Raw genomic sequence first — 24,451 nt, 5'->3', positions numbered from 1 at the left:
TTTCTCCCTCTTTTCTTTCAGCATTTCACGGTACTGCAAGGTTACAGAAAGGTCTAATCAATTGTCAAACTCTTTTATCACCGAGAAGGTGGTAAGGAAAAAAAAAAAAGAAAAGAAAAAAGAAAAAAAAAACCTAACTGCCCTACTGTAGGGGGTTCTTTGACTACACGGCACCCTTTCCACACACAATGCTGCCGTGATTAATGTCCTCCACCTCAGACCTTGTTAAAGCCTGTTCTCTCAGGCAGCCTGGCGGAGCACAGTCAGAGCAGGGCCGAGGTTGCATAAATCAACGCGTTCTCACAGCCCCCAGGATATCTATTATAGATGCCAGCTGGATGGCTGGAAGATAGAGAAAAATGAATATTGTATCCTGTGGCCTTTTGCCTCTAATGACCACTTTTCAACATTTTTGAAGGCATGATTAAATTTTGATAACTGGGGAAGTCACTCTGAGCAGGCTGAAATAGAGATAAATTGACGGAGGGTCTGACATCTCAGTGGAGAGCAGGCAACTAATTAGTGTGTGAAGCGCGCTCTGAAAGAGATGTAAAAGGGAGGCAGGTTTAATCAGAGGAGCTGCCGAGGTACCGGAATAGTCCGGGATAATTGCGGCCTAGGTAGAAATCACAGGCTCGATGAGCAGCTTTTTCGGTCGGTGTGATTGGCAGTCGCTGACCTAGTGGCCGGCACCCTTGAACCCTTACAACAGTTACAGCCTTGTCAGAGCAATTTGCTTGCAGCACTCTGTGACCAGTTATTTGAGCTGCCGAGCTGGGACAGCCAATTTGAAAGGGCGCTCTGCTCCCCTGGCTGGCAGAGCTGGGCGGAACTGCCTCATTACTTTTGATGACTCTGCTTTTGAACCCCGGTGCCCTTCCTCGCCCTGAAACCCTCCAGTCGCCCACTCACACGCAGGCGCTCCAGGGACAGCTTTTGCAAAGATCCTGGTGTCAGAGCCCTGGTGCTTTCAGTTTGGGGAGCTATGATCCCTGGCATGACGTGATGAATGGGAATTAGGTGGAAGAGAAAGCAATGCCGGCTGGGGTAGAGGCCTGCTCCTAGGAAGGCTGTCTGGGGTTGTCTGTTTTTTTCATGCACAAGGCAGCTGGACAAAGCTCAAGGGTACCAGGGTTTCTGCTTTCCTCCTTGATACCTGGGAACTAAGAGGAATCCTCTCTCAGGACCATCTCCCTACGCTCAGGCCTTATCCTGACCCTCAGAGATTCACCCCATCTTTTCAGAGACCTGCTGTGGCAGATTCTGATTCCAGAGAAAAGGGACTTTTCTCTCTTGAATTCCTATTTAGGAAGCTAACCCCCTCCACATCCCTCAAACGCATTAACAACCAATAAGCGGCTACCCCCCCCCCCCCTTATTATTTGTGGAGAACAGGAGACCAGGCTGGAACAACCGGGAGCACACAGAGGGATGGGTGGGAAAGACTCAGGGAACTGGAGGGTTGGACTTCCCAAAGAAGGTAAATTAATGATCCCCCCTCTCCATCACTCCACCCCCCCGCTCCCCCTTCACCCGCTGGCCTTTTCATTCCCAGCTTACCTCTCTTCCCAATATTATCAGTCATCTTGGACTGGAATAACGCCCCAAACCAGAATACCTGATGCGATTTGTTTTTGAAATGACAGTTGGTGCTTTAAAAGAAGCCTTTAGCTAGCACAGACTATTTTTCAATTTGTTTTGTTTCCTTTTAAAAATTTAATGATATTTTCCCTCAGCATGAGGACAAAGCTGGCTGTTTCTCAGAAGACCTGCATTGGTTCTCCTATGGGTGTTGGCTGGCTTAGCAACAGGAGCCCGTGACTGCCTGCTTGACGAGCATGGGCGTGGCCTCAAATTATGCTCGCGTTGCTGAACCGACTTACGTCATTCTATGAACATTAAGTGTATAGGATGATCAGTCCTAGATTATGAAGTTTTATGTTCTCAGAGAATGGCTGCTTTCAGTTAAAATTAGGCAACGTTCTTCAGTTCTTGGGTCTAAGGATTTCCAGGCAGCTGGAAGTCAGGGGCACCTGTGTTCTTATCTAAACAGTACCTAATTCTTGTTAGCACAACCCCTAGGAAGCTGTCCCTACCACGTTTTTTTTTTTCCCCACAAAACATGCATTGCTTACCATGCCCTTCTTTTTAAATATCGTAATCAGGAAATGTAACCTAGAATGATGAGGACAAAAGATGACATTGTCTAGATGGCAAGTTGCCCCAACTCTCAGACAAATAATTATAAGGCACCATAATAAGTCAAGCAATAAGAAGCCCCAGGAATGCCGTGTAAACACTGCAGTAGGAATCCGAATTCTGCCATGCTATCATCCTTCTGCCTCTAAAGAATTAATAAAAGGGTACTAGACCTAGGCGGGATGACAATGGGTTTTTGCGAAAGGGCACGCTGTGCTCAGGGAGGACCTAGGTATGGCTGGGCACACTGAAGAACAACTCCTGAGTTAAGGCGGCAGCCAAATTTCAAACATCTTGTGTGATTGCATCCACTCATTCTCCCAAGCTTGTAAGATAGGTGTCACACAGTGGATGCTTGATAAATGTTTGTTTAATGAGTCACTGGAGGAAGCAGTTAATGAGGGGACTAGGTAATAGCAGGAAGCCTTTTAATGAGAAAAAAAAAACAGAAAATAAGGAATATAGTGTAACTAGGGTCTAAGTAGGAGGATGGTGGAAAGGGGACCGACTATAAATGATAAAGCATCCAGAGGAAACAGGTAAGGAAAGGAAAGTGGTAGTATTCAAACTTATGTGTCCTCAATATAAAGGAGGACGAGAGATTTGGCTCAGTAATTAAGATCAATGGCTGCTCTTAACAGAGGATCCAGGTTCCCCTCCCAGACCCATTTACTGCCTCACAACTCCGTAAGTCTAGTTTCAGGGAATCTGATACCATCTTCTCAAGTCCATGGGCACTGCACAGTGTACATACACACATGGCACACATGATACAAAGACGCACACATGGCACACATGATACAAAGACATACACATGAGCAAAATACTCATTCACATAAAATAAAAAATTTAAAAATAATATAAAGAGCTTTTACTCAAAATACAGTGTTGGGTCTATGTCATGTCCTTACCTGGATATAGAAAATGAGCCGAGGGAGAGGAACAGGACGCGCCTCTAGAATGGGTGTTTGTACACAGGACTGACTTAGCTAGAGGGAGTTGTCAGGAAGAGCTAAAGCTAAGTATGAGACACCCCTCATCAGCATTCCTAAACACCCCAGTGTGGCCTGATGAATCTTTTCATCTTACATGTGTTCTTCAATTATATCCTATGAAATTAGGCAAATGTATAAGTTTTCCTTTTGAAATTTAATACAATGTCTACAAGTTCTGTTCTATTGTGTAAAATGTTGACTTGTCTAGGTAATAATTAAATTATGCAGATTCTGTAGATGGATAATAATTTATTGAAAGTAATATCAAATGAGTATCATGTTGTCAATGATAGGTAAATCCTATGGTACAACATTCACTTGTCTTTAAAAGTATTATTTACTATTGATTTAAATGCTTTACAAGATTAATTGATTAATTATTCTTTCTAAATTTCCCACAAGGATTACATATGACTTGCAATATAAACTGTGGGGTCAAAGAGTATCAGAACTCAGATTAGAGCATAAACTTCCTGTCATAGTCCTTTATTCCAAGCCTGCAACCTGGATTCTTCTGCTCAACTGCCCTACATGGCTTTCAAACAGTTCTAGAAGAAGTTGCTTATTTTGGAGGGTAAGCATGTACCAATGGTGGTTTCATATACTGAAAAAATACTGAATGTTTTGCAGATATAATGTGTGTGAGACTCTCTAATGAAGACTTTCCTTTGATCTTTTGCAAGTATTAAGAGATCTATTTACCCTTTCCTGATGCCTTGGAACACTGGAGTTAGATCTTATGGAATAGAGACTGAATTCTAGCTCAAGAATTCTGGAGACTCTAGAGAAACTTAGTATTAGAATGGGAAATGCTGGAGCCAGTTACCTGAGATCCACCTGACCTTCCACTGTTGAGGCAATGTGGGAGTACATTTTGCATCTTTTTTTATAATGTCTCCATTTTCTCACCTGAAAAATAGGGATAATGGTTATCTGTGCCTTAGAGGGTCCCAGCAATGCTTGAGTTTATGCACACAATAAGTGGTTAATAAATAGCACCGTTCATTTACCTATTAAGAGCACCCAAGAAATATACCTGCCATCGTTCCTATGTTAGGGTTTTTTAAAGGAACAGAACTGATAGAATCAATATATACTAAAGTGTATTTATTAGATTGGCTTACACACTATAGACAAGACAATTCAACAATAAATAGTTATCTCAAACCAAAGAGACTGAGACCCAGGTAGTTACTCAGTCCATGAAGTTAGGTACCTCCACAGTCCCAGCCTGGCACTAAAGGCTTAGATGATTCCTGGAGAGAAGCTGGGGTTCAGTCCTTGTTGGCATCCCAAAGAGCACTTTCTAGTATCAGTAAAGGAATCTACAACAGCAGTGAACAGGGTGGATGAATTCATCAACAAGAGTGAGTGAAGACAATCGAGCAAAGCAGGTGCCACCCACATTTATGTGGGGGATGATGTTCTTTCTACAACAGTTAAGGCAATCAAAACAATCTTCCACAAATATGCCTATAGGCCAACTTGATGTAGAAAACCACACTCTGAGGCTCTCTTGAGAGATGATTCTAGATTGTGTCAAGAGGCTAATTAAAATTTACCTTCACAAGCCTCTATGAATGCACCTCTTCCTCCTGTCCACTTCTACTGGCAGGCACTGTTGATACAGCAAAGGTATCGGAGGGTGCGTGACCTTCTCTTTAAATCTAACTCTTTCTGGGGGTACTCACATGGGGCTTGTCACCTGATAGTTCCTCCTTCTCGGTTTTGGCATGTCCTTGAAGTAGAAAACCACAAACAGTGACTGGTCTAGGAAACATTTGTCAAGTACTTGACTGATCTGGTTTTTTAGAAAACTTGCATGTACTTTGCTATTTGAAAACTGTATAGTATGCCTCCCAGTGAAAGACTCTCTGAGTTGCTGATATTTTATTCTATTTCTCAGTGAGACTCCTCATACCCCAAATGAAAGGAATCACATAGTTTGACTCCATCTTTAGTCCACTCATGATTGACTTTTTTCTCCTCCTCCTTCTCCTTCTTGAGTTGGATAGTGCTCAAGTTGTATGTCCACAGCAAATTGCCCAAATAATGTCCCCAAAGTAGGGCAATGGGAGCTGCCTGCCTATACTGATGAGGCAAGCGGGCCACGTCCTGCCCAGTTCCCAGCTGCCTGGCTAATCCACGAAATAATTACATGGAAACTGTATTCATTTAAACACTGCCTGGCCCATTAGTTCTAACCTCTTATTGGCTAGCTCTCACATCTTAATAAACCCATATCTCGTAATCTGTGTATCACCAGGGGGTTGTGTCTTACTGGGAAGATTCTAAGCTATATCCATCTCAGGCCGGAGCTTCATGGCGTCTTCCTGTCTCTGCTTTCTTCCTCCCACAATTCTGTTCTATCTTCCCTGCCTACCTATGTTCTGAACTATCAGGCCAAGCAGTTTTCTTTATTTATTAACCAATGAAAGTAACAGATAGATAGAAGACCCTCCTACATCACCTGCCCCCAGTAGAAGTGACATATATGTGTGTGTATGTATATATATGTATATGTAAATGAGGCAAGAGAGTATATATGGCCTCATTTACAATGATGAAGGCACGATGAACAAAAAAGAAAGCTTGGACTATGTTACTACCTAGGTCCTAGGTTTTATATTGCCTGGAGCTAATTTCTGCCCTTAAAGCTCATTAAGACATCATCAGTACATAACTAACTTACATGTATGTAACTCATAACCAAGGAAATCAAAATATAGAACCATTTTTTAAATGTAGAAGAATACTTCCTGCTTTTTCTGATAATACTTGCCCACTCAAATTAGGAGTTACTTTCTTTAACTTAGCTTTGTCTTCAAAAACCATCTGCACATAAAACCCTAGAGCATGCACTTTTGTGAACCAACTTTTAAAAGCTTATATGAGTGAAAGTCACCCAAGTTTTACATAGCAGTATTCTGTTTTGTTTTGACATAGTATTATTTATATGTTTTTGCAGCAATTTATTTACTCACTCATACTTTTATGAGCATCAAATTGTTCCATTATTCAATTACTATGAAAGACATCAATGGAAGTTCTTGCATCTCATTTTTTTATGAATACATAGAGTGGTTAAGCTATTGAGGCAGAGGGCACAGGGCAAAATTTAGCTTTGGTAGTTACTATGCTTCCATTTTCTGAAATTACTGTGCTAATCCAATGAATTTCTATTTATTTAATTATCTTTAGTAAGTTAGAAGTTATCCACAAACCCACCAGCAAACAAAATCATTTTCCAGTTCTACTTCACAAATGAAGACATTGATTCCAAGGAGGATTGGTACTCATGTGTAGTAAGTATGTAGTTAGAATAGTTAGAAAACATAGACAAGAGAACCAGACACTCTGTAATATTTCCTTACTTCCTTATTTCCAATAATAATAATAATAATTGTGGTTTTCATGATTTGGGTCATTACATACAACCTCTGCCCGATATAGTAATATAACACATTCACAGGCATATTTTTATAAAAGTATTCGACTAAATACTTGGTCTCATTTGTAACTAGTAGATAACATTTTTTTGGAGGCAATAGATGTCATCTAAAAGGTGACAGTTGTCCTTGAACATTATCAGGACACATAATATCAACAACAATATAAGTCACAAAGTTAGTGTGTGAGTTTTTAATTAATTTTATAGCTTCCCATTAACTTGATAAAATGAAATTGCAAAGAGAATGTTGAATATATTTGTTACTTGTATATCCTTACCTAGTGTCCAATCATTAAGCAAAACATTAACTAAGCATATTTGGTTAGATGGTTGGTGGTAAAAATAAAAACTGAAATCCTGTGAATTTCTTTCTTTTCTTTTCTTTTCTTTTATAGTAGGATAAAGAGTTTATTTGGATTTACAGTTCCAAAAAGTTAGAATTCATGACAGAATGAAGGCATGGTGGCAGGAACTGGGAGCTATCTTGAACCACAGCAGCTAGGGCAAACTGAGAGTAGGGCAAAGCCTTAAGCCCTTAAAGCTCACCCCTGGTAACATACTTCCTTCATAAAGGCCATACCACATACACCTCCCAGAATACCGTCACAAACTGGTGACTAAGTCAAAATATCTAAGATCAAACTTCCACAGGGATAGAAGATTTCTTTTTCTCAGAGCTGTAATTTTTCCTTTTAAAATGTTTGACTAGCCACATTTCTTTTGTCCTTTTGTTGAAAATAGATTTTTTTCTCACATAATACATCCTGATTATGATTTGCCCTCCCTCTACCTGGCCCCTCAGTTTCTACCTACCTCTCTTCTCATTTAGATCCACTCCATTTCTGCCTCTCATTAGAAATCAAAAAACTTCTAAGGCAATATAATATATAACATAATATAACTGAACAAAACAGATAAATAGAAGCAAAAGAGCCTAAGAGAAAGCACGTATAAACAGAGTCTATCTTACACCTGTAAAAATGGCCAAGGTCAAAAACACTGATGAGAACTTATGCTGAAGAAGTTGTGGGGGAAAGGGATCACTTCTGTATTAGGTTCCCATATTACTCCTAGAATGGTCTTTATTTTTAGCTGTCTCTTCTCACATTCCTGCCCTCTCCCCTTCTCCTTTCCCCATCCCTACTTGATACTCCCACTCTAGGTCCCCACTCATCCATAACTATCTATTCTACTTCCCCCTTTTAATAAGATTTATTTGTCCTTCTTAGTCCTTTACCCTATATAACTAACATGTGTGGTTGTGTGGATTGTAGCCTGGTTAACACTGACTTAACAGCTACCCACATATAAGTGAACACATATCGTATTTGTCTTTCTGGCTCTGGGATCCTCACTTAGGATGCTCTTTAGTTGTTCTATCAATTTACCTGCAAAGCTCATGATGTCATTTATTTTAATGACCGAGTAATATTCTATTGTGTAAATGTACCACATGTTTCTTTATCTACTCCTCTGTTGAGGGATATCTAGGTTGTGTCCGGTTTCTGGCTATTACAGATAGAGCAGAAGTGAATTTGGATGGACAGCGTCTCAGTGGGAGGGTGAAGTGATTTTGGATATGTGCCCAAAAGTGGTATAGCTGGATCTTGAAGTAGATGGATTCTGATCTCCCTGAGTAACTACCACATGAATTTTCGTAGTGACTGCACAAGTTTGCACTCCCACCAGCAATGGATGAGTGTTCTCTTTGCTCCACATCCTCATCAGCATGAGCTGTCACTTGTTTTATTGATCTTAGCCATTCTGAGAAGTGTAAGACGAAATCTCAAAGAAGTTTTGATTTGCATTTCCCCGGGGACTAGGGATGTTGAATATTTCTTTAAATGTTTCTCAGCCATTTGCGTTTCCCCTTTTGAGAATTCTGTTTAGATTTGTACCCTATTTTTAAAAATATATTATTTGTTTCCTATTTGTTTTTAGTTCTTTATCTATTTTAGACCTCATCTCCCTATAATGTATGTAGTGTAGCTGGTAAGAATCTTTTCTCATTCTGTAGCCTACCACTTTGTCTGAATGATGGTTTCCTTTTCATATGCAAAAGATTTTCAATTTCATGAGGTACCATTTCTTAATTGTTGATGTTAGTAGCTGCACTAATGTTTCAGAAAGGATTTATGTTTTTTATTTTGCCAATGAGTTCCAGGGTATTCCAGACTTTCTCTTCTATCAGATTCATTGTATCTGGTTTTCTGCTTAGGTCTTTGATCCATTTGGAGTTGAGTGTTTTGCAAGGTGATAGATATGGGTCTATTTGGATTTTTTTTTACATGCAGCTATCCACTTTGACCAGCACCATTAGGCGAAATGCCATCTCCTTTTCCAATGTGTGTTTCTGGAAATGCTAGCTTTTTTTTTTTTTTTTTTTTTTTTTTTACCAGTCTGTGTTTTGGATTGTGATTTCTTTAACACAAACCATGTGTTCATGGGTGTGTGGATTTATGTCTGGGTCTTAAATTTCATTTCAGTGATCATTGTGTCTGTCTTTACACCAGTGCCAAGCTGGATATTCTGTTTGCTTGTTTGTTTTGTTTTGTTTTTAGCCATAGTTCTGCAGTACAACTTGACATTGGGGATGGTAACACCTTTAGCAGTTCTTTTTTTTTTTTTATTCAGTATTGTTTTACTTATCCTGGCATTTTGTTTGTTTTTCCACATGAAGTTATGAGTTATTATTTCAAGGTATGTCAAGAATTGTATTGGAATTTTGATGGGGATTGCATTGTGTCAGTAGATTGCTTTTGGTAGGATGGCCATTTTTACTATGTTAAGCCTTTTGATCTATGAGCATGGGAGATATTTCCAACTTCTAATATCTTCTTCAATTTCTTTCTTCAAAGACCCAAAGTTTCTATCATACAAGTGCTTTCATTTGCTTGGTAAGAGTTATCCTAAGATCATTTTATATTATTTAAGGAAACTGTGAAAGGTGTTATTTCCATGATTTTTTCTCAGAGTGTTTATCATTTGTATATAAGAAAGCTATGTTTTCATGAGTAAATTTTGCGTCCAGCTGCCTTGCTGAAAGTGTTTATCAGCTATACAAGTTTCCAGTTGTAATTTTCAGGTCACTTATATATATATATATATATATATATATATATATATATATATATATATATGTATATATATATAATCATTTGAAAATAAAAATACTTTGACTTCTTCTTCCTTGTCAATTTGTATCCCTATTGATTTCCTTAAGTTGTCTTATTGCTCTAGCTAGGATTTCAATACTATATAAATAAGTATTAAGAGAGTAGACAATCTTGCCTTGCTCCTGATTCTAGTGGAATGGCTTTGAGTTTCTTTCCATTTAAGTTGATGTTGACTATGGGCTTGCTGTAAACTGCCTTTATTATGTTGAGGTATGTCCCTTTTATCCTTAATCACTCCTGGACTTTTATCATGAAGGAGTGCTGGATTTCTTTCAAAGGCCCTTTTTGCATCTAGTGAAATGATCCTGTGGGTTTTGCCTTTTAGTTTGCTTATATGATGGGTTACACTATTTACCAATGTATTGAACCTCCATGGTATCTCTGAGATGAAGCTTATTTGTACACAGTAGGTGATCTTTCTACTATTTTCTTGGATCCAAGGTAGTGGCGGGGAGGATAAATGGATTTGGAGAAGAGGAAGGAAAGGTGAAGGTTGCAATTGACCTATTTGTTCCCATGGTCCAAGTGGCCTATGGGTTCCCAGGGAGAGCCTGCTTGGGTGGAGGTCTGGGATAAAGCAAGAAGTTGCAGAAAGGAAGTTTGGAGGGAAAGATCTGTGTGATCAATTGGAGATAAGTGCAGGGTGGGAAAGGAGGCCAGAGCAAGTTGTCTGCTACAGAGTTGGTGAGAAGACTGGAGGATTGGTTTTGCAGGAACCAGAGCAGAGGTGAAGATTTGCAGTTAACCTACCAGCCTCCCTGGCTGGAGTCTGTAATGGTTTCTTTATGCAACAACCGATTTAAAAACACCAACTTATCAATGAGCAAATTAAGGGATGCTTGTACAGAATTCATTGGGACAAAAATGAGGAGGAAAACGTGAAATTTTGGCCGAACATGTGCATTTCCCATTTCTGCCAAGGAACTTGCTGGCAAAGAGCGAAATGCCTGTTGGACATGGAGGCTGGCCTGTTGCCCAGTGCAACTGGCCCACACCTTGTTTGGCATCACAGATGGAAGATTTTGTGTGCTCACGGGGCCAATGGATGGTATTTCCACACAAGTCTTCTTGTAGTCACCTCAAAAGGTTTCTCTTCTTTCAAAAAGATAAACAGCACTTTTGATAAGCCAAGTATGGTTTAGGGATTAGCATCAAAATATCAACAGGGAATGTGCTAGAAGTGTGAGGTGTCAGGCTCTACCCCAGGTCTTCAAACACTTTTCTAGACCCCCAAATGACACCTGTACTCATCAAATCTTGAAAAGCACTAACTTGTACATTCACCATCACATCTTCATCCTGCCATTATCCTTCAAGTGCCAGGATTACAGGCTCTACCCATGTCAGTCTTCAGACAAACTGAAGCAAAGTTGAAAATCTCCAACCTTGAAACATACCATACACTCAGGAACCAGTGTTCAGCCCCATATTTTCTGTGCCTGCACTGTAAGGAGATTGCCTGTAAAAAACAGGCCAGAATTGGAACTGTGACTTCCTGTCACCCATTCACGATGACCAGGTTCTAGGTCTGCTTCCCCTCATTTCCTGTGTTGTCTGCTACCTGAAAGCAGAGAACTTCACTTCAATATGGCAGCTGCAGCCTTGAGGTGAAAGAGAAAAACAGTCAACATTATAATAATCGTATTTTCCAGGGAAAGTTTCTTGTGTAGTAGGATAGAGGCATCCATACAGAAGGCACAAGCGATAGAGAACTGGAAGATGGAAGATGCAGTATGGTGGACATGTGGTGCATAAAAACATTGCTCTTAAAGGAACCGAAGGGTTTAAAAGACAAAGAAAGTTGTTTCCAGATGAGATGCCCTGAAAAGTTAGATGTCCCTAAAGTACAGTTAGTGTATTTTCCCCAACTGAGTAGGAAAAAAAAATGTTTGGCCTAACCCCTTGTAATGATAATTACATGCCTGCCTACATTCCCTGTCTCATTATTTTCTGCAGGGTTAATGTTAACGGAGTAGGAGTTTTCTCTATGACCTTTTCTCTCTTTTTCTAGTATTGCTTCTCACTTTGTGAATTCTGACTTTCCTGCCAGGTTGTACAGGAAAGACGTTTAAAAGGAATAGGTGAGACAAACAACCCATGTCCAGTAACCATGATGAATTGATTACTACCCTGGTGAATAGGATGTGCTCTTTATGCTAAACTATTTAAAAAATGGCTTTCAATGTAAGTTTTCAGCACTCTGTCCAGTCTCTTGGCATTTGAAATAGTACCAACAATTCAAGTACAGCAGTGCTAAAGAATGACGAGTTCGTGGGTAATTTGAATCACAAGATTTCAACAGCTCAGTGGAGCTGGGCTCCGAAGAGAACAGAGCAGGCAAAAGAAATGACGACCACAACCATAATGAAAGCAATCAATCCATCATGGTGACCAGCAAACACGCCCGTGTTCAAATGGAGCTTTGTGCCTCCTGTCATGGTGACATATTCAATTAGGCAATATTCTATTATTATTTCTCAACTTCTGTGGTTTAACAAAAACATTATTGAAACAAGGAGAAATAATTCTAAACACAAGCAAAAGAAAACCCTTTGATCGGAAGGGTAATAATGTCTTTCACAACCCCTGACAAGTAAATTATGAACGGTGGCAGGAAACCTCTATAGTGCAATGGTAGTTTGAATATGTTCTGGCCATCATGGAAGTGCCAGGGGCTTAGGAATGTGTGTTGAACCGCTGGGAAGGAAGAAGATGACTTTATGTTTCTTTGAAGGCTGATGGCTTTTAAAGCAGAGTGAGCCAGGTTAGGACACGGTTCTTCCCAGAGGAGACCTTCTTCTGACTCTTCTCGGAGGCTGCAAGAAGGGGCAGGTGATTTAAACATTCTGCACTTTATTTCCTAACTGACATTTTCAAGTGACTCATTTTAAACATGGGACAGTTTACTAAGCCATTGTCCCCAAATTAAGTGAGTTTGTATTTTATTTCCTGGAGGACAGAACTCGATATTGTGTGCAGCAGCATCTGAACTTGAAAATGCTGAGAATGGTTTGCACAGAAGACAGGCCTAAAGTCACATATACCATTTCTAGTACTTTCCTGACAAAACCAGGAAGTTCAGACTTCAAGGTTTTTTATCTCAAGGGTTGTTGATCTGCAAATAGTGCAAAGGAGTAATACTCCTTTGGAAATAAGTATGACAGTTTCTCAGAAAATTGGGAATCAATCTACCTCAAGATCCAGCAATACCACTCTTGGGCATATACCCAAAGGATACTCAGTCATGCTACAGGGTCACTTGCTTAAATATGTTCATAGCAACATTATTTGTAATAACCAGAACCTGAAAATAACCTATATGCCCCTCAACTGAAGAATGGTACATTTGTGGTACATTTGCACAATGCAGTATTATTATTCAGTGGTAAAAAGCAATGACATCATGAAATTTGCAGGCAAATGGGTAGAACTAGAAAAAGCCTGATTGAGGTGACCCAACTCAGAAAGACAAACATAGTATGTACTCAATTAGTATGTAAGTGGTTATTATATGTAAAGCAAAGAATAACCAGGCTACAATCAACAGCTCCATAGAAATTAAGTAAAAAGGAAGACCCTAAGAAGGACACTTGGATATCCCAGGGAAAGGAAATTAGGTGAGATTTCCTGAGCAAACTGAGCCTGAGAGGGTGCAGTAAGGGGAGGGAATGGGAGATGAGGTCATGAGGAAACATGGTAGTCAAGGGGAGAGGGATGAAGTGGGAGAGCAATGATAGAGATTTTGATAGAGTGACACTATGGGGTTAGGGAGAAACCTGGTACTAGGGAAATTCCCAAGAATCCACAACAATGACCCCAGCTAATACTCTTAACAATAGTGGAGAGGGAACCTGAACTGGCCTTCCCTGTAATCAGATTGGTGAATATCTCAACTATCATCATAGAACCTTCATCCAGCAACTGACAGAACCAGATGCAGAGATCCACAACCAAGCACTAGGCTGAGCTCTGGGAATCCAATCGAAGAGAGGGAGGAGTGAATATATGAGGAAGGGAGGTCAAGATCATGATGAATAAATAAATCTACGGAGACAACTGAACCAAGCTCATCAAAACTCAGGAACTCTAGGCCATCAATTATGGAGCCTCCATGGGACTGAACTAGGCCTTGCATATGTGGGAGACAGTGGTGAAGCTTGGACTACCTGTGAGGCACCTGGCAATAGGTTCACTAAAGTCTTTATTTTCTGGTTCAAGGCATCTATTCAGTGATTTATTCATATAACAGTTTATATACCAATATTTACTAAATCTACATATACACATTGTGCATTGATGTGTGGAACTATCCTTTGGGCTAAACTGCCACCATCTTTGTCTGATCAGCTATACCCATTTGCAAAAGATCACTAGAGCTGGGTTGGTTGACTATCACCATTCTTTCTTATGAGGATGGGTTGCATGGTTCATGGGACCCTCACCCGAGTGTCTGAGCATCCAAACACTCCTCCAAACCAGTTGTATGAAACTCTGCTCTACTTAGACATGGCCTCCAGGAAAGGCTAGTGTGTAAAGGTAGGGAACAAGCAAGTGAAGGGACTCCATCTGGGCTTCCATGGAGAAATCATAATCCATGCTGGGAAAGACCTTCCAGTGTAGCTGATTTAAGGCTGCCTACACTCCTGCCCATAATCATGCATCCATTACTATAGTGGTATATTATTTATGTTTTAATAAATAAAACTCCACTGGCTTGGTTGCTTTGCTTTTTTTGATCTCCAGGTTGAACCCTTATCTGTCTCTGGATTTTTATTATCCATACTATATATTACTCTGAAGGAAGCCTAATAAACTCATTGGTTCTTCAGAGTGCACTTTGGTACTTCAGGTTGTTGTTGAAACTTAAGAGGATGGGGTAGACATGTTCGTATCTCCATTAGGGAAGGAATTTTAGCAACAGCCATAAACTGTACTACACAAAATCCATATGATATTCTAATATTAAACATATGTAATGATATTAAAATGAACTTGCAATAGCTTGGAATTTTCCATATGTCAGATAGTGTTTATTGGTATTGTATGTTTGGTAGGCCATATAGTCTCAGGATAACCTCATGAATGAAGTGCTATTACTCTACCCATTTTACTGATGTGGAGACTGAAGAAAGGAGGAATTGAATTTTTGAGTCTAAACTGGTGTGTATATAGCAAGGCAGGAATTTGAAGATACTTTTAAGAGACACTGTAGTCGTGCTTTGAACTATTTGATTATGATCTATATTGTTTAAGGTGGGAGGTGGACGTGTAATATAATACAATTATTGTATATTTGTAAAATAGAGGAAATACAGGGCATAGAGAAAGAGATGGCTTTAGTTTCACTACAAATTTTAATACCAGGTGATTCTTTGAAGGCTGTATTCTTAAAGAGTTGTAGGACTCTGGGAGAGAGCAATAAAGGATCTATGAAGTAGATGGTTGTGATAGCTTCAGACCATGACCAAGAGACACAGGCACAGATGGCCAGTCATGCTAGGATATTGTCAGGAAGCTGGCGATAATACAGAAGGCTTCAAACATAAGAAAGGCGAGAAGGACTTCTCGGGATGGCTAGGGGTACATCAGTAGGACGCCAATAGTTAGATCTGCATTGTAGGGAAATCCTTTCAGCAACATTTTCCAGGTTGAACTGGAAGGGCTAGTCCCAAGAAGAGTAAAGCATTTGAGGCAGCATGATATAAAGAAGTATCTGTGTCCATCAAGAAATTGATGCCACAGGAAGAAATGCCATAGACCAGCTATGCTCAGAGCTATGCCTAGCAGTGTATGGTAGGGACCAGGACATAACACGTGTCTGCTTTTTGTCACAGACTGCTAATTTGGGGATCTGTTTCTGATTATCTTCCAAATTGTGCTTCTTCATTTTATGGGACAAGGACATTGATACTCTAAATGAACGATCTGCTCTGTTGCTGGCTTCATGGCTGGCCTGCTTTGTTACTCAACAGCTATTAATGGATATTTTTTTGTTTCACCAGAACCTCGCTGTACTGGCTATCCCTTGTGTATTATCAAGTGCCCTTTTCCCCCTAACAATTAAGCCCCAAAGATAACAGGAGAAAAGTAATATGCAATTCAATAGAATCTTTGCAATATTTAAAGGTCTAATATTAAGGGCTGTATTGGGTTATTGAGCATTCAATTAAAGCATCTCAAGTGTTTAATTTAGGATTTTCCATAAGACAGGTATTGTTTGTTAATTAGTTAATTAAATAACAAATGATTATTGAAAACATGCATTAGGATTAAGCAAGCTGCAAGAGAGATAAAGATATCTCCAAGGCAATTAGCTCACTGTAATTTTAATGATAAATGTGTAATTAGACTCTTATTCTAAAGAGATTGCTTGGAATGCCTTTGCAAGCATTAAACAGGCATGTAACAAGATACTTACTTATATAACAAGCAAAATATAATTCTAATTCTTATTAAGCCTCAGCCCGTGTGTTCAAATGATGCATAATTTGCTAAAAGCAAAATTTTTACAAGTATTAGTACTTATAAAAATATAATCCATTAAAAGCTTATGTAACTAAATTATTTTAAAACCAGATTTATCCCCAAGCCTATTTATTTCCATTCTTAGACAATTACCGGAGCCTCTCAAATGTATTATGATTCAGTGTGCATTTATGCATCAGCACTTGAGAGAATTACTAGTCACATCACAAATCCCCACCCTCACACCAGCCCAGTGTCTACTTGCAAAGAATCAAACAGTCTTTTCTGACAGGTCTAGAACCTGGCACATAATATGTGCACATTCACGCAGACTTGAATGAACGCAGTCAGGAAGTGTAGATGTTTCTGATGATGTATAAATCTGTTTATTCTGCTTTATTGTAGCCCTGGGATGGCATCTCTTCAGATGCTGTTGTAGATTTACTGTTGGTAGCTAGCAGCCTGGTTGAGTAGGGCTGGAGACCAGCATAGATTATGAGGGACATGGAAATTACATTAGTGATAATCAGACTAAATATGAGCAAATACTTAATAAGTGTTTTTCATTTATTATCATAATTTAGACTTTTAATAGTCCTATAAGGATGGTTGCTATGGTTCATCATCAACCCCAAACTCATTTCCAAATTACTATGTTAATGGTATCCACAGTGTGAAAACTGAATCCAACCAGAGTATTTAGGGTTGCAGTCTTTAGAAAATGGTTAGGTTTTTGGTGACTTTGTAACAAGAATAGAAACCAGCCATAGACACAGACACAGTGTCTTGGGATGTCACCAGAAGGCCCTCACTAGAACTGTGTTGATTGCAGAACCACACCTGCAAGCCTCCCAAGCCATGTGCTAGATCAGCTTTTTTCTTTATGGGTTTAGATTGTATTAGCCATTTCCTTGCAGTAGCTAACAAGGGACTTGTGGAAGATTAGATATAATTAGAGAGAGTTAACCCTGTCTGTACTTCCAATGGAGAATCAGAAGGGCTGTGGTCATAGATTGGATTCACTTGCCTGTTCAACAGTGAAGCATATGTTGTGGAACTTTCTTTTAAGTTATTATTTTCAGTTTTTGAAATTAAAATACAATTGCACTATTTCCACCTTGCCTTTTATCCCTTAACCCTCCCTTTGCCCCTCCTTGTTTGTTCTCAAATTCATGGTCTATTATGTTCATTTGTGTTTATTTTGTGAAATCAGGAGTCCCATTATTTGATGCATAGTTATTCTTGTCACATCCTCTTGATAATTTTTCTTTAATTTTGGTTTAATATGAAGTGTTATTTTCTATATTTTCAGGCTAATTTTAAAGTTTACTTAATCTTATGTTTGAGTCACTCTTTTTCAGTTTACATTTGGTTTGACTTCCCTGATTTAACCCTTAATCTATTGCCAGTAAAATATGTTTCTTGGAGACTACAAATACTAGACTTGGGGTTTAAATTTTTAAGTGTTTGTGTGTGTATATCAGAGAGACAGAGACAGAGATGGACAGACAGACACAAAGACATGCGTACAGAGAAAGTCATGCATTTTATGACATCCACATGAAGTAGATCAAAGGTCAACTATGTATCGTTGGTCTTTTCTTCCAACATTATGTGGATTCTGGGGATGACACTTGGGTCTTCGGGTTTGTGTGGCAAGTGACTTTTATCTCCTGATCATCTCATGAGACCTAGATCTTACTTTAACTCCAGTCAACTGCGTATTTTAATTGGAGAGTTAAACCTGTTTATATCTAAGGTTATTATTGAGGGAAGCTTGATAAGTACAGTAATTTTGTTGATTGTTTGGATGATTGGAGATATATATATATATATATATATATATATATATATATATATATATGCACACACACATATATTCCTTCTTTTCATCCTTCTGCTATCTACCATAAAATTGTCCCTTCCTGCATTTGCATCCTGTTGACTGAGACCACCCCTTTACCCTCCGTTTCGTGTTGTTATCTTTTAAATACTATGCTTTGTGAATACTACCCTGTTTTGTGTGTTTTGAAATGTCCTTATGTCTTCACCAAATTTAAGAAGATTTTGCTTACTACAGTGGCCTAAGTTGGTAGTTCCTCATTTTCAGGGCTGGAATCATAATTCTATGGTTTCTAGCTTTTTTCTGGATTTCTGATGCAAGATTTAATGTTCTGATGTATTTACCTTTGTGAGCAAACTGATTTTTTTTGTTACAGATTTTGATATTGTTTCTTCATTTTGTGTTGGCTTTAGTTTGTCATGAAAAGGTTTATTCTCTGGTCATTAGTCTCTAAATGCTTCTCATGCTTGGATATCTGTTTATTTCCCTAAGTATGGGAAAATTTCTCCTACAATTTCTTCACTGAGAAAAATTGTTGAGACATTCACCCTCTTTTGGCCCTGACTGCTTTGGAATTTGCTATGTAGACTAGATTGGCCTGGAATTCACAGAAATCTGAACATCTTTGTCCCTGCCTGAGTTGAAAGATGCATACCACCATATCCAGTAATTTCATTGAAATATTGTGTTTTTAGTTTTTGTTTCAGCTCTTTCTTCTCTGCCCTGGGGTCTTAAGTTTGGTCTCTGTGTTTACATTCTAGAATATAATAGTTGCAATTGTGTTTGTTTACTTTTTTCTTTACTGTGCTCCACTGTAGAATTTTCTTAACCTTGTCCTCCAAACCTGATTGTCTTTTTCTGCTTGGTCTAATCTATGATGTGTGTTTTCTATCAGATTTTTTTTTATTTAATGGATTTTTCCTTTCTAACATTTCTGTTTACTATGTTTTTTACCAAATATCAATTTCCTTACTGAATCTCTCATCCATGCTATGACTTCCTCATCTAAATTGTTGACAAGTTTCTCCACTTCCTGAACTGATTTTCTAACTTCATTGATCTATTTGTTTTTATTTTCTTTGAGGTTTTTGGTGGGTTTTACGGGTTTTCTTTTGAATTATTCTCCAGGCAGTTGAACTGTTTCAGTTCATTTGAATTTAGTAGTGGAGTTATGATCCTTTGGCTGGTTGAGCTGTCTCACTTTTCCATGCCTCGTAGGCTTTAGTATCACAAATTGTGTTGGCTTGGATATCTCCTCTAGTTGTATTTGTGGACACTCGAGGGCTTAGTCACCAGTACCACTTGGGAGGAGAGAACAAACTGTTGCAACATCAGGACATCAAATCCTACAAGACATAGCCACAGGCTTAAAATCAACTTAGCAATTAACATATCCCTAATAACCACAGAAGTAAAACTGGCAATCATCTAGAATATGACAGGAACTTAAACCATTTAGAGTAAATAAATGTAGAACTGGCACCTGGATGGCAGGAAGGAAGCAGTGGGGAAAGGGAAGTAGAGAAGAAAGGAAGGGGGAAAGTAAAGAAAGTTAGGGGTGAAACAAAAAAGAAATGAAAGTGATAAAAGAGAAAAAGGATTACCCAATAGTCATAAAAACACATGAACAAAATTATATAAATTTAAAATAAAAATGAAGGATTTTTCAAAGAATAAGAAAAAGTCTAAGTATTAGTTAAATGTATAGTAATAAAGAACACAAGAACACAAGGGGTAATCAAAGGAAAAAAATAAAAAAAAACAGATGGTGAGATGAAAAACGCATAAACAAAATTAGATAAATATAAAGGGTAGATCTAAATATTAACATGAGCTTTGCAGTGGAGGCACACACCTTTGGTCCCAGTACTTGGGAGGCAGAGGCATGTGGATCTCTATGAGTTCAAGACCAGTCTGGTCTGCAGAACTAGTTCCATGACAGCCAGGGCTACACAGAGTGTGTACATACATACACACATAGGTATATAACATGAACTTTTTAAAATGGAAACTAGTTGATTCAGTGGAGAAGGTGTTTGATTTGCAAACCTGAGCTCCTGAGTTCAATCCCTAGAATGTACACAGTTAGGAGAAAATCATAGCTGTCCTGTGACCTCCTCACATACTACATACTTTCTGGTACATGGACTTCTAGCACTCACATCATTTCCCATCACACACACACACACACACACACACACACACACACACACACACACACACACACACACACACTTTGGCCTTGATTTTGGTTCCTAAACCCACATAAAAAAAGCCAGGCACAATGGTGCTTACTTCTATCTGCAGTTCTGGGAACCAAAGGCAGGCAGGCCCCTGAGATTCACTGGGCCAGTAAACACTAACACTGCCTAATCAGTGATCCCTGGCTAAATGAAAGACCTGTGATGTGGGATTTCTCTCTGTATGCTGGGAATGCCACTGGTTAATAAAGGAGCTGCTTTAGGCCTATTGCAGCGCAGAGTGGGGCAAGGCAGGAGTTCCAAGCAGATAGAGAGGAGAGAGTAGGCATAGTCAATGAGACTTCATGTAGCTGCTGTGTCAGACAGATGCTGGATGGAACCATGTGGCAATACACAGATTAATATAAAAGGGTTAATTTAAGATATAGGAGCTAGCCAATAAGAAGTATGTGCTAACAGACCAAATAGTGTTTTAATAATATAGTTTCTGTGTGATATTTTGGGTCTGGGTGGCTGAGAAATGAACAAACAGTCTCCACCAACAGACTTGGCTAAAAGAAGAAGAGACGACTCCTGAAGGATATTACCTAAGGTTGACTTTCACACACATATACATACATTCACCTTGGGCCCCCACACATGAACACATACCTACAAGTTCATACACATAAACAATTATAAAATTAGGATTGAGATGGTAATAATAACAAAGAAGAGAAACAAGAAGATGTTGGGGGAGTGGCTTCTCTCTGTGTGCTCTAAATTCCAGTTTTCCAGAGTGATTTGGAAGAGATAGCTCAGTTGAATGGAGGTCCTTGTCTTTCACTGTGATGGATGCTGGTGTGAGCCTGCATCTGACAAGCATCAGTTATCCCCCAGAGCTGTTGGAAACTTCTTTAACTTTCCTTCTTTATGCATGTGGAAGCTCTTCTGGCCACAACCAGGTCTGTGGGTTGTGAACTAGATAGGATACATCCCACACACCTCCACTGGAAACTTCCTAGGTTGTACCTTTTAGGGCAGTTAATGTTCTATCTGGGACTTTTGAGAAAATAGAGAAAAATACGCACAGAAAGACCTATTTTTGTCCTCTAAAACAGTGCTAAGTTTTTTTCTTTATGGGTGCAGTGAAATTTATTGATGGCATTCAAGAGAGTAGGGTTCCCTAAGCCCATCCTATTATTCTGGGGTTCTCTGGTAGAAAATGTGAGGGAGATGCTCAGTGTCAGGGTCTGAGTTGGGACAGGTACTGCTCAACAGCTGAGGGCTTCTCCCTTGCTCTCTTTCATTACTGGGGTGGATGGTCCAGGGCAGGTCATGTAGGCCATGAGGTCCACCACCCTGTTGCTGTAGCTGTAGCTGTCTGTATTCATTGTCATACCAGGAAATGAGTTTTACAAAGTTGTCATTAAGAGCAATGTCAGCCCCAACATCAAAGGTGGAAGAGTGAGTGGGGTGTCACTGTTAAAGTCACAGGCAACAACCTGGTTCTCAGTGTAGCCCAGGATACCCTTCAATGGGCTCTCAGATGCTGGCTTCACCACCTTCTTGACATCATCATACTTGGCAGCTTTCTCCAGTTGGCATGTCAGATCCATGATGGACACTCTGAGAGTAGGAAAATGGAAGATCAGGCCCATGAGCTTCCTGTTCAGCTTGGGATGACCCTGCACACAGCCTTTGTGTGCATGTAGGGATGATATTCTGGACAGTTCCATGATCATCACACCACAGCTTCCCAGAGGGGTTATATATAGTCTTTTGGGTGGCAGTAAGGGCAAGGACTGTGGTCATGAGTCCTTCCACAGTGCTGAAATTGTCATGGATGACTTTGGCAAGGGAGGTAAGTAATTGTTGGTGCAGGAAGCATTCCTGACCAACTTGAGTGAGTTGTCATGTTTCTCGTGTTTCCCACTCACTAACATGGGTGGGGGAATCAGCAGAAGTGGTGGAGATGATGACCCCTTTGGCCCCACCCTTCAAGTAGTCCCCAGCCTTCTCCATGTTGGTAAAGATGCCAGTAGTCTCACAATATACTTGGCATCAGCATCACCCTATTTGAAGTTGGTGGGATCTCGCTTCTGGAAGACAGTGATGGTCTTCCGGTTGATGATAAGCTTCCCATTCTCACCCTTGACTGTGATGTTGAACTTGCCATAGGTAGAGTGACACTGGAACATGCAGACCATGCAGTTGAGGTCAATGAAAGAGTCATTGATGGCAACAATGTTCACTTTGTTACCACAGTCAAAAAAAAAAAAAAAAAAAAAAAAAAAAAAAAAAGCCCTGGCAACCAGGTGTCTAATACAGCTAAATCTGTTCACTCAGAATCCATCATTGCTTCTCAAAAGCAAGGATGGTGCTGCATAAGAAGATGCAGCTGTCACTGGAACAGGAAGGAGTAGAGAGCACACTGCTAAGTTAATTGCCCTGCTGGAAGGACATGGCTATGAATGTCAAGTGGTCCACTGGAATTTCAGTGTTCCCTGACGCCATGGCAGTGAATTCACTTCAGATAGGTGATTCCAGGGGTTGATCCATCTGCTAATCTCAGCCACAAGACTGTCGGACTCTAGAGTTATTGTCAATTGCTGTGGTCTGCTCCCCGGCCCCGTGGATAAGAACCTCCCCTTGTAGACTCCACTGCCTGAGCTGGAGCTCCTGCTGTCTATACTACCTGTCTTGCCAGCACCCCACTTTTAGGACAGTCTTCCATGTCTTTCTCTCACTCTGGGGTTATGGCAGGTTGAAATCAGGCTCTCTGACTTGTAGTTATGCTCTATTGTCAGATCCCCAAGGTACCTCAGTTTTATACACTAATTTCTTCATTAGTATGACACTGGTCAACAGCTGTCTGAGTCAGGGTAATGTTTCTGATATCTTCTCCCAATAGAAGAGGATTTAGTACCTCACCAACAGCTGCAATTGGATTTGAGGCTTATGAGAGCTGAGTTTGTCCTACGGGCAGAACTGTCCTTTTCATTTCATGGGACGTCTGGGTTATCCTTCAGGTGAGTCATCTGCCTCCACTGCTGTCTCATTGTGAATTCCCAGTGTCACTCTCCATTAGGAATTGAGCCTTTTTTTTATCCTGTGTCTCCCCCTTCACAGTGTCATGTGGAGACAGCTTCTAATCTGCCATTTTATCTGAAAGTTCCCATTCTGTCAAGGATGCCTAATATAAACCCAAACAGAACACTGATGTGGTTCATGGTGTTACTGCTGTCTAACTTGGCACTCAGGTGTTAGTGAGTGGTGGCTTATTAAGTTATGGAATCCTTGTTTCACCAGATAGCATGTGTGATTATGACACAAGATCAACAATAAGGAAACGGAGGAGGGGAGGAGAAAGATAGAGATAAAATTAAGTTTAAAAAGATGACTGACCATCTGGGACAATCCCTCCTCCTTTACTCCCACTGAAAAGGGATAAATCTAAATAGTATTTATAAAAACTGAAAGTCAAAAAAATTAATCTACTCAACTTGCAAAGTCAGTAAATGGCAGACCTTGAACCTCTGACTCAGGGTGTTCAAAACTTAATTTCAATGCACTTTTCAGATATATGATTCTGTTTTATTGCCTTCAGCGTGGGTAAACTTACCTTTTACCAAGGAGCGTCTTACCACCTTCCTGTTGTGATTCAAGAAGTTCCACTTCTGAGTGAGCCTCACATGCCTTGGTTCCATTGCTTAAGTCCATGGCAGCAAATAATAGGCACAAATCTTAGTGAGACAAATGTCAACCATTTCTGCCTCTGATTTCTATTTGACTTACAACCAGCACTTAACTCCAAGAAGCCTCTAGAGCCTTGTGTGAAGCTTACATAGGTAATAAGTTCACTCGGTAACATATTCAGTGGAAGCCAGTGAGAACCACTGGCTGGTTCCTAGAAACACATTGCACGAAACCGTAATGAAGGACCACCAGCTGGTTGTGGAGACCGAAGAGACCAGTGGTGGGCCAATTATTTGTGGAGGAAAAGGATTTAACATGAGGGAAGCCCAATTTTTCTCCAAGTATCAGTCCATATTCATTAAGTCAAAGGAACTAACTTGTAAAATAAAACCACTTGGTAGCGTATTCTTCCTGATAAATAATCCAAATATTCTGTTTTTCAT

The 24,451-nt window shown here is 39.7% G+C and overlaps 1 pseudogene; it reads right to left on the bottom strand.

Moving 5' to 3' along the window:
- Positions 1-21,583: 21,583 nt before the first annotated feature.
- On the bottom strand, positions 21,584-24,032 carry LOC119805941 (annotated as a pseudogene).
- Positions 24,033-24,451: the final 419 nt, after the last annotated feature.

This window comes from Arvicola amphibius, chromosome 1, assembly GCF_903992535.2.
Source record: "Arvicola amphibius chromosome 1, mArvAmp1.2, whole genome shotgun sequence".
Classification (NCBI taxonomy): domain Eukaryota; kingdom Metazoa; phylum Chordata; class Mammalia; order Rodentia; family Cricetidae; genus Arvicola; species Arvicola amphibius.
Note: the sequence above shows the minus strand (reverse complement) of the source record. Positions and strands in the feature narration are given on the sequence as shown.